This window comes from Cydia pomonella, unplaced genomic scaffold (assembly GCF_033807575.1).
Source record: "Cydia pomonella isolate Wapato2018A unplaced genomic scaffold, ilCydPomo1 PGA_scaffold_161, whole genome shotgun sequence".
Taxonomy (NCBI): Eukaryota; Metazoa; Arthropoda; class Insecta; order Lepidoptera; family Tortricidae; genus Cydia; species Cydia pomonella.
The window spans coordinates 363,001-373,936 of record NW_026907803.1 but is presented as its reverse complement, the minus strand read 5'-3'; positions in this window follow the sequence as shown (position 1 = coordinate 373,936).

The window sequence follows — 10,936 nt, the reverse complement described above, 5'->3', positions numbered from 1 at the left end:
CCATTTGACTTTGATCCTTAGTCTTTCACTGATATGCGTTAATATGTTAAATATCAAAAAGTGGCGCAATCTAATATGTAGATCAAAGGCCGGCATTGTTTCGAGCGATGGCGCTACAACCTTTGGCCTATGGCCAGCAAGATGGCGCCACTTTTTGATATTTAACAAATATCAGTGAAAAAATAAGGATCAAAGTCAAATGGTGTTCTAAAAATTTTAATCATGTGTCGAAAGATGGCAGTAAATTTAATGTGGCTACAAAATTTTCTTTGAGAATCCACTTCTATTTAAAATTCTCTTTGGTGATACTAACAACAATAAGGTACCCTACATGAATTAGGTAACTTATCAAGTCGTTTGAACAAAATTATTTATTTATTTATTCGATATCAGGTACTTTTCAGTTCATCAGTTGAAGCCACTACTCCAAGAACGCAAAAGGTAAATCTCCAAAATCAAACGAGGTGAAAACAACATTCAGTGTACTGTTCGATAATCAATAGCGATTGCAGCGACGATAGGGGCGAGGTGTTTGCGCAGAGATTAATGATGCGATACCGAGCACTATGGCGCGAGCACTCGACAAAAGAGCCTCTTACTTACTCTTTGGTGCCCGCTAAAGTCTCTCAAAACAGCAGCTGGAAGTATAGTGAAATGTTACGATGGGTTGAATTTTTCGATATCAATTTCGGAATGCCAAAGATTGACGAATAACATCATAGCCATCAGTATTTACTTAAGTAGTTTTAGGTATTTTAAAAATAACAGTTTTATTGGAGTACATTCTTTAATGATATTGATAACTACTGATTGGTGATGACTACTCAGACGAAAATTGAATTTATTCACAATCTCTTTAGTCCTATAATTCTATATTTGTATTAGATTGTCAGCCGCAGTTATTGTCAGTATTTAGAAATACTAATCAACTTTATAAAATCAGGGTGCCAGCCAAGATGTCAATCGTTCGCTACGTAGCGATACGCTAATATCTCTTACACGAATATGGAAGAATGATAGAGAGAAATTGCCGTATCTTTTTCTACTTGATTGGCATCATGGCACGTAAAAAAAATATTCGAAAGGACTCTTGCGCGCATTATGCGCTTATTGCGACATGTTAGAAAAGTCAACATGTTTAAACAATACTTACCTTAGTTCTAAACTTTCTGTCATTGCCATGTATGTAACTAAAAATTTCCAATATAAACACCGTTACGTACTCTCCAAGATACATAATTATGAAACTGCGACCCAGCAAGTCTAGGGGCAAAAAACACGATCTAAAATTAAATTGACAGTAGAATTTTGATTAAATATTAAGGCGGTTGGGATGGGTCGGAGGCGGAATGCAGGTTGTCGTTGCAGCGTTGGCTTCCGCCCCAAGATTTATGATGCGGCCAACAGGCGAATATTGAAAACTCATAGTGCTGGAGGAAAACACGAGCCGTTATAAATGGAGCCCGAATTAATAAATAAACATCTTGAGGACACCAGGTGAAGCATTTCGGCTATACAATAAGGAAAGCTGACCACAACTAAATATAAGCACGGTAAGTAAAATATAACGGTAAGTATTTAAATTATTTTAACTAGCCATATAGACATTTTCCTAGTTATTTACCTAATCATACGTGACATATGGAAAATATACAGCGTGTATTTTTAACACGACCCCATAATCAAATGGTAGTTAGTTTAGGCTATAATGGACACACTTTCATAGGTTTTATAAAAAAATTGACGATTTACATTGTTTTAACTCAAAACGTCTCATTTAATGTCGCGACGTGAGAACTGTCACAAGTGACCATGATGTACGAAATACATTGCCGCTCGGAGTTTTTTTAAATATTAATTACGCTCTGGTGGTTAAGACTAAATTAAAAAAATCATTCAGAATTGTTTTATTGCACTAAAACCTACGTCTAGTTTAAGTTTGTGGTTATATGAAAAATCCATACTGTATATACGTGTTAGTTAATAATATAATATGTATACCTAATAATGCAAACATTCAAATACTTAACACAAATCAAAATATTAGATGTACCTAATAATTCGGTATGTTAAGGCTCCGTAGGTTCATTTTCTTCTGTTACTCACACAGAGCGTAAGCGAGATGGATGCTCAGAACTGCAAATATCATGTTTTTAAATTTTAATTTGATGTACGTTTTACAAAAGAATAAAGTGTTCGCAAAGTTCCATCCAATTTTTCTATTCATAGCTATTGTGCATATATTATTACAAATTTTAAAAGTGCATCTTAATCCTATGTTAGTGATTTTTTTTTGTATTGAGCGAACGTCAGAAAATCAGGATTCAAATCGCTGAAGTCGCTAGAGAAAATCCTCAACATTGCTAATTAAATTTTTGGCAACCTTATTATCTAGAAAAGCGGTACGAGTTTTCAATAACTCCGCTCTCTGAACTTACGGCAACTTAAACAATAAATAATTGTACAAAGGTTTGTATGAAATAATTTAAATGAAATGCACGAGTACAAATAGACACAAGAGAGATTTAAGTCACTTCAACGTCATCATTCTCATATTAATATTACCAATGCTTTCTTAAAAAGTACTATTTTTAAGAAAATATTTTTTCTAGGTCGTTTTTTAAGCATCAGTATGAACAAAATAAATACTACTTATTACCATAATGTGTGTGTAGTAAATTAAAATATTTATGTATCTGCCGCGCCATAGATTTGTAGATGTACGTTTTCTTTGATTTCGCTGTTTATTGATTTGAGACAAAAAATCTTTAATTTTGTAAATAAAAATAATTGTTTGAAAAATAATAGGTTATATTTTATCCTGCTTACTTACATACTTCAAGGAGGAATGTTTGCAAGCTAACATAGGTATACTTAATTACCTATAAATATCTTATAAGAAATATATTTATAGAAACCAAACTTTTATAATTTAATGTTTTGCGCAACCGTATCTTAACTGGGGTGAAATAATTTAATTATGTAATTTAAATATCGCTCTCTTATACTAAATGCCGATTAAAAGAAAACTAAAATAAAAACAAGGAATTGATACTGAAAGCGATGGCGGGTACGCACTAGTACTACGATTTGTAGTTGGCACTAACACTTAGAGTTTTATACTAATATGTTTGAATAGTGTAAAGTTAAGTCCATAACAATTGATTCAATATAATATTTTTGGTACTGAAATCATAGCAACAAACATTATGACTTGAAAATCGATGTCAAGAATCGTCTCTAGAGGAAATCGCCCAAATGTTATTCTTTTTTACTCTTGTAACTCAACACCACTTCCAATGCGGAAAGTTTACCCAATTGCTCGCTAGATGACGCTAGCGTCGAGTTAGATCGCGCAAGTGTTAGGCTTTCACAGTTTTCATGGCATGTGTTAGACATTAGTATGCAAACCGTTCGCTAGATGGCGGTGGCGTCGAGATAGAACGCGTTTTAAGCATTTGTTTTCCATAGAATAGGTTAAGTTCTAATTTTGTTTTTTTATTAATGATTATTGGAAGGATCAAGTTGGTGATACGGATATGTTATGCGATGGATCCAGCTACTCTGTTTACTTTAATACTAGAGATGCTTGAAGACTGATTGTATAGGTAATAACTAATTATTGAAACCAGTGGTCGGTTGAGGGAGTTCGCTCCTGCAAACTTCTGTAGGTTTAAGACGAAAGTCTCCACTTTCGACCCCTGCGAAATCGCCTTTTCATAAAAACGCAGTCCTCATTTTCCTCTCTCGATATTAACATTATTGAGAATATTTTGACACAATTTGTTGTATATCAACAACAGCTATGCGCTTGATATGCGCACAGCGATTGATTTTTTCGAATTTTTAATAATTATATGAGATTAATATTAAAATAAAATTATGAAATATGTTTTTCGCCCCTAAATTTTCCAATAATTAAAAAAAATTAAAAAGTTGAACTTAGGGGCTATAGCTATGGTTAATATACATCAAATTATGTAAACATATTTTCCATAATGTCAATATCCAGAGAGGAAAATGGGGACTACGTTTGTATGGAGAAGCGGCCGTCCTCTTTCCTCTTAAGCTGTAACACGGACTGTGTTAACTTTTTTGTGCATTGTTACCAAGTCTGTACAATCCGACAACTTTGAAAATAAACTACCTATAATTGTCGTTAATAACTACTATCTTTCGCTAATTGACCGCCCTAAAGTGTATGTACACTCTAGTTTATTTGGATATTATTTAATGCTGTTTCTGGGATTGATATATCAAATAAGAATCTATTACATCCATAGTTTTTTTTTTACCATTTGTTTAGGAATTTAATAATGACGCTTGGCATATAAGTATGTAGATGGTTTGCCTTCCTTATTAAAACGATGGCCGTTAAACTCTGAAATAACGGCGATCGTGCAAAATTAATAAGCAGCAGTGGGCGCTGAAAAAGCTTAATTTACTAAACTGTTTTACATAAAGCGCCATCAATCAATGAAAATGTACATCGATTGTCAATTTAGGTAAAATTAATAATGACGTTCGCTTAATATTGGACGCGTCGGATAATAATGATTGTGATTTAAAGTTTTTTTACATACCACGTCCAGTCACGTCTGAAAGTATTGATACGAGAAATATGCCAAAAATATGTATACACTACCTTAATATATGGGCAATAAAGTCGTGTATACCTACATATTTTAAGCACTTTTTTCGTATCGATATTTTCAGACGTGACCGTATCTACCTAAATTAAAAATGAAAAAACCGGCCAAGTGCGAGTCGGAATCGCGCACGAAGGATTCCGTACCATTATCTATAAAAACGGCAAAAAGTTACGTTTGTTGTATGGGAGCCCCGTTAAATATTTATTTTATTCTGTTTTTTTTAGTATTTGTTGTTACAGCGGTAACATAAATACATCATCTGTGAAAATTTCAACTATCCATCACGGTTCATGAGATACAGCCTGGTGACAGACCGACAGACGGACGGACGGACGGACAGCGGATCTTAGTAATAGGGTCCCGTTTTACCCTTTACGTCATCATCCTCCTAGCGTTTGTCCCGTACTGTGACGGGGTCTGCTTTCCTACTTTTCTTTTTTTACGTACGGAACCCTAATAAAAAACGATATACTCGTATACCTTATAAGCGCGAGAAATATTCGAAAGATATACGTATAAGTATAACTCATATATGTAGGACGAAACCAGTATCACTTATCTCGTGAGCTATTAATTCACATTTTTGTCACTTTGTCATCATTTGAGATTTCCATTTCTGAGATAGGAAGGGAGGGGCGCACAATGTACAGTATCTCATTTACTTATGATTTATATCTCGATAGAGTTTTCCATTTCTCCCCTTTCACCTCTAGACAGACCTCGTGACTCGTGACATGGTGGGATCATTATTTAATGCGCCCGGAGTTGCTCGAACCGCTGCCACGATAGACGATAAATAACAATGAACAAGTATTGCTATGGAATAGCGATTTTGTATTCAGTTAGCATTTCTAACGTTTGTCTTTTTGCTGTAACGTATACCTTGTTTCCTGTATATAACATTACTATGTTTCATACGAAACGTGTATTTGGTATCTGCGCAATTTAAAGTTCTTCCTTAATAGACATGACACGAGTAACTTTATTGGAGGTAGCAGTTATCGTTTTGCTTTATAATACTATACTATGCATTACTTTAATCTTATCTGACTGAAATGTTTTGTAGTCAATAGCAATAAAACATGAGTTAACATTAGATTAATACTTAATACAAGATACGTGACTCCAAAGCTTTTTCCTACATAATTTAAGGAATAAATCGAGTTTAAATCCGATACTAAAATAAGTATTATATTATTATGTTCATATGTTTTTTTTTTTGTTAAGTGTTATTATAAATCAATGCAGCATCTTACGAATATCTTTATACTTCTCAATGTTCGGCTGCTGAAGCTGACTCAATCGAATATGGGGAATTGGGGAAATATCTCAAACAATTCTTAACAAAATTAATGTATATAAAAAATGTAATTGAAAACAGTAAAATCAGTTTCACCAACAATGAATCATAGTTGTATCATATTCTTTCTTTTATTGGTAGTAGTTGTGGGAAGCGTTTAATAGACAAATTCCATCTTGTGCTTGGTGGAAGTGCAGTAATTGAGCAAGCGAGCGTCAATGTTTAATCAGCCCGAAGCGAGCGAGCCGTTTATCAATCCGCTGAAAAAACAACATATTTCAATATCCACTGATTAATATCCGCTGCCAGTTCGCCGGCCGAGGCAAACACGAAATTTATGTACTGCGACCGAGCGGTTTATTTCATTTTGCTTTTTAAATTACGAATGTTGCGCGACAATTGGCTGACACATCGCTACCAACTGTTGCTGTGATTATAATAGAATTCGTATTAGAATTCACATTTCAATAATTGTACCAACACTGATTATACTGATTGAAGCGACATTGTCATTATAATAAGACCAATCTCAATTCCTTAGCAACAACTGCCACTATCTTCTGACGACAACATAAGAAATTTAACGGCATCCTAAGATAATTACCTACTTCACAAAGTGTAAATACGCACATAGAGAAAATATAACACTGTAGAGTGTAGAAGATTAATTCCTTTTATTCTCATTGCCGCAACCATCTTGTATAGGTACACATGCCGGTGTCAGTGCCACAAAATTTGAATACAACCCGACAGTTTCTCAGGCCGAAGCTATATTAGCATAAAGACATAATTGATGGCTAAACTAATTTAATGTTACACAGCAATTATGCTAAGACGCTCATGGTTTACAACGCCATAAAATTTACTTCCGGTCCCCGAAACTGCAACGGAAGTAATAAGCAGTGCAATACTCGTGGCCATAAATTAGAATAAGCAGTTTTAAGTGAAGAGGGCGCGCTGCCTCCGCTCCGCCTGATACGTAAATTTGTAACTTGTACTTACATTTTCCGATGCAAATATGCTTAATTTTATGTTACGGATACCTTATAAATAACGAATGTAAACATCGCGTCGTCTTAGTGTTCTTTACATACCCTGCACCAACTATGCTTCTCTGTTTGGCCTAAAGGTTGACTGGTAGAGAATGCCGCGTGGCATTAAGTCCGCCTCTTGTCACTGTATCTTTTTTACTGTGCAATAAAGTTTAAATAAATAAATAAAATAAATCGTTTTTAGAAGTTTGGTAAATTATTCCTACACACATATCATACCACAAATTACGGCTACCATAAAGATAAACCGTGTTGTTAGAACAAATACCTTATCGGCCAAAATGTTATTATTGCGTAATAAATAATAACGTTATACGATTTTATAATTCCCATTGTCTAACAGTTGACAAGGCTTACGCATTTTATTATAAACTTAATAACTGTAGGAATTGCATTGGTACTGGAAAAAGTTGTAGAACAAGTAATATAATCATAAAATACCAATAGGAACAAATTGGTTCAGCAATACGCAATACTTATTCATATTCATATGCGAAACAATCCGCTGAAATTTGAAAGTATAAATTATCCCGCAGCAGTGTAGTCGTAAAGTGGAACTCTCAGACTTAACACGGAACTTTTATTAAAATAACAACATTAAGCCGTTAATTTGTTAGTAAAACTTGAACAGACGGTAAAAAATAATTATTAACAGTGCGCGGACGCGCCGCGTTGCGTCGCTTTTCTATAATTCAGGCTTTTCTTAGACGAACCCGGAGCCATAAGATTTTACTACTACACTTTCGTGTCTGATTGTATTTTGTGGCATAAATAACCCCTGGAATATAACCTTAAGCTTGTACGCGTTTGATAGGTACTTATTTTTAGGGTTCCGTAGTCAACTAGGAACTCTTATAGTTTCGCCATGTTTGTCTGTCTGTCTGTCTGTCCGAGGCTTTGCTCCGTGGTCGTTAGTGCTAGAAAGCTGAAATTTGGCATGGATATATAAATCAGTAAAGCCGACAAAGTCGTACAATAAAATCTAAAAATTTAATTTTTTAAATTAACGTAAAGTGGGGGTGAAATTTTTTTTTTGCTTCAACTCTACAGTGTGGGATATCGTTGGAAAGGTTTTTCAAAACTAAGTAGTCTTCAACAAACATTTCTTGATAAAATGAATATATTTGGAGATAATTGCTCCGAAAGAAAAAAAAATGTGTCCCCCCCGCTCTAACTTTTGAACCATAGGTCCAAAAAATATGAAAAAAATCTTGGAAGTAGAGCATAAGAAAGACATTAAATGAAAACTATAGCGGATATGATCAGTTTAGCTGTTTTTGAGTTATCGCAAAAAGTTTCCCCTTCATAGTAGACAGACGTACACCCACAATTCATCCCTTGGTTAACAATCTATCATACTTTAAGCTCCAGTTTAGCTTATTGTGACGGAAGAGTAACTACGGAACCCTACTCTGAGCATGGCCCGACATGCTCTTGGCCGGTTTTTTCAATAAGAAGCAGGATTGTTACAACAGTTTTTATAATATTATAAAATAAAAAAAACATTTACTTAACATAATTATATATTTATTAATACTCTAGTACCTGGGCGACCGAGGTTTGCTCGGTTATAATTATTTATTGTAATATGGTGGTGTATAGGTTATAATCTACATAAACTTAAAAAGTAAAATGTGAACTGACAATTATTATTATTTACAATCGATTTTACCTTACAGCACTTGTCACAGAGTAACACCATCTATTGTCAATTTCTCTTATTAGATAGGTCATTTTTTTTACTAAATTAAACTTGTCTAAAACAATAAAAATTAAAAAATTATATATAAACTTGAACATATAAAAAACAAAACAAAAGTTAGTCACCGGGCGAGATTCGAACCCATATCACTCGTTTAGCAGTCCGCGTTTTAACCCGCTGGATCAGACGGACAGTGGCCGGCAACACGAAATTAGCGACCATATTCTGCGTCGAAAGAAAAACGCATGAAAACTCGAAAACACGCGTTTTCCCAAACATAAGACTAATCTAGATAGATTGTATACCCCCAAAAACCCCCATATACCAAATTTCAGTGAAATCGTTAGAGCCGTTTCCGAGATCACAGAAATATATATATACAAGAATTGCTCGTTTAAAGGTATAAGATAAACGAAACATTAATAAATAATTCATATATAACTAGTAATTGATATAAATAAAATACTATATAAACTGTTGATAAAATTATGGTCGTCTACAAAAAGTGCGAGACTATTAAGAAATGAAGGTAAATTGGTGTGTTTACATTATTACATGTATTTACCTACATACTCGTAATATATATGCGGCGACGCCAAATGAATGAGATAAGGGCAAGCGAATGATAATATATACAGAGGTATTACAGAAACTGGTAATACTAAAGTAAATTAATAACAAGCTTAAATCTAAAATAGGCCCTTGTGGCATTGTACCAAGGATGATGGCGGCATTTCCTCGTTGTATCGCAATGCTGATACGTTTTGCGAGGAAACCGTCAGCTCTTCGGTCACCAGTTATTTCAACAAGACGCTTCGCGATTTTTGCAAAAACCTTGTTCGCGCTTGGACCCCATGGACCTATAGTTTTCAGTTGAATGAAATACGTTTCAAGAGTACATGCACACAAACTATTATTTAGGTACATTATCAGTTGAGGTTAATCAGCGAAAGTCAATTCAACTTCGACTGTGATTCGATTTTTATCTGGTTATCATTGGTGGTTGATAATCTGGTTATGGCGTTCATACCTATATATTCGATTTCACTTTATTAACATTTTTTTGATTCTAATGTGGTATATAAATAACACATCTACTAGTAATAGACCCGCTGAGCTCAACGATGCTAAAATCATTAAACTGATCCCACAAAGTAATTGAGATACTAATAAGTTTTCTATAGAAAATCTACTTTCTCAGAAGATGAGAAGAATGTTCGTATTCCGGTATCGATGTGCTAACAAATGAAATTAATGCATTCCTCCAGAGAAATAAAATGTCATTAGTTTCGCTCGATGAGCTCGCCCCGACCGACCAGAGCGACCTCCTTAATAAAGATCTAGTTTATTCTCGCGATCGATTTCACCTAGGTATAATGTAAGGGTCTTATTGACTAGAAAAAAGTTTAAATAGGGTTAAGCTTTGCTGTTAACTTGTTAAGATACAAAAACACTCAGAGACAAGAAAATTAACGTTTGGTATAAGTAGTTAAGATTTGAATTGCGTAATCTAGAAATGTATTACCCAGAACCATGTGTGTTAGAATTACGTGGGTATGGCTAGCTATAAAATTGCTTGGGCGGATTACGAATGGAATTTATTCAATGGCCGTGAAATCATTGAAAAAGAGATGAAGGTTTTGAAATTAAGTTAATTGTACTAAGCGTTAGCGGAGGTCTTCGTTTTGACTCGGGCAAAGTGATTTCGTATGTCTGGATTTTCTCTTCTACTGGTCGCAATTCTCAACCGATTCTCGTGAAATTTTGTGAACAGATTCAGTAGTTACATAGAATTTTTTTATTGTTTCGTGTTTTGGAAAATGTTCAAAATGGTAAAAATTGGCATAAAAGACTTAAGTGATATTAGAATCCATGGCGCTTAAGACCATTGTGAGTACGCTGTGGTAATGACTCAACGAGGTAAGTATTTTTGTTTTTACGCTATGAATCTTATCGCGAGGTCTACAACTCACAAAGCCACTAGTTTACATATATGGTTTTAATAACTAAGACAACAGAATAAATAGGTGAACCTAATTTATTCATTACAAGCTATTACTTCATACAACAACGCAACTTCTTTGTGTTTGGGGTTGTTAAATAAAATTCCTTCGATGATTACTATTTGACTGTTGAAAGAAAGCTGCATCAAAAATGTCTTTTTGGTAAAAAAAACTGTTTATTTGTGAGATATTTAGTGGTAGAGCCACTATTTCTTCTATAGGTGTAT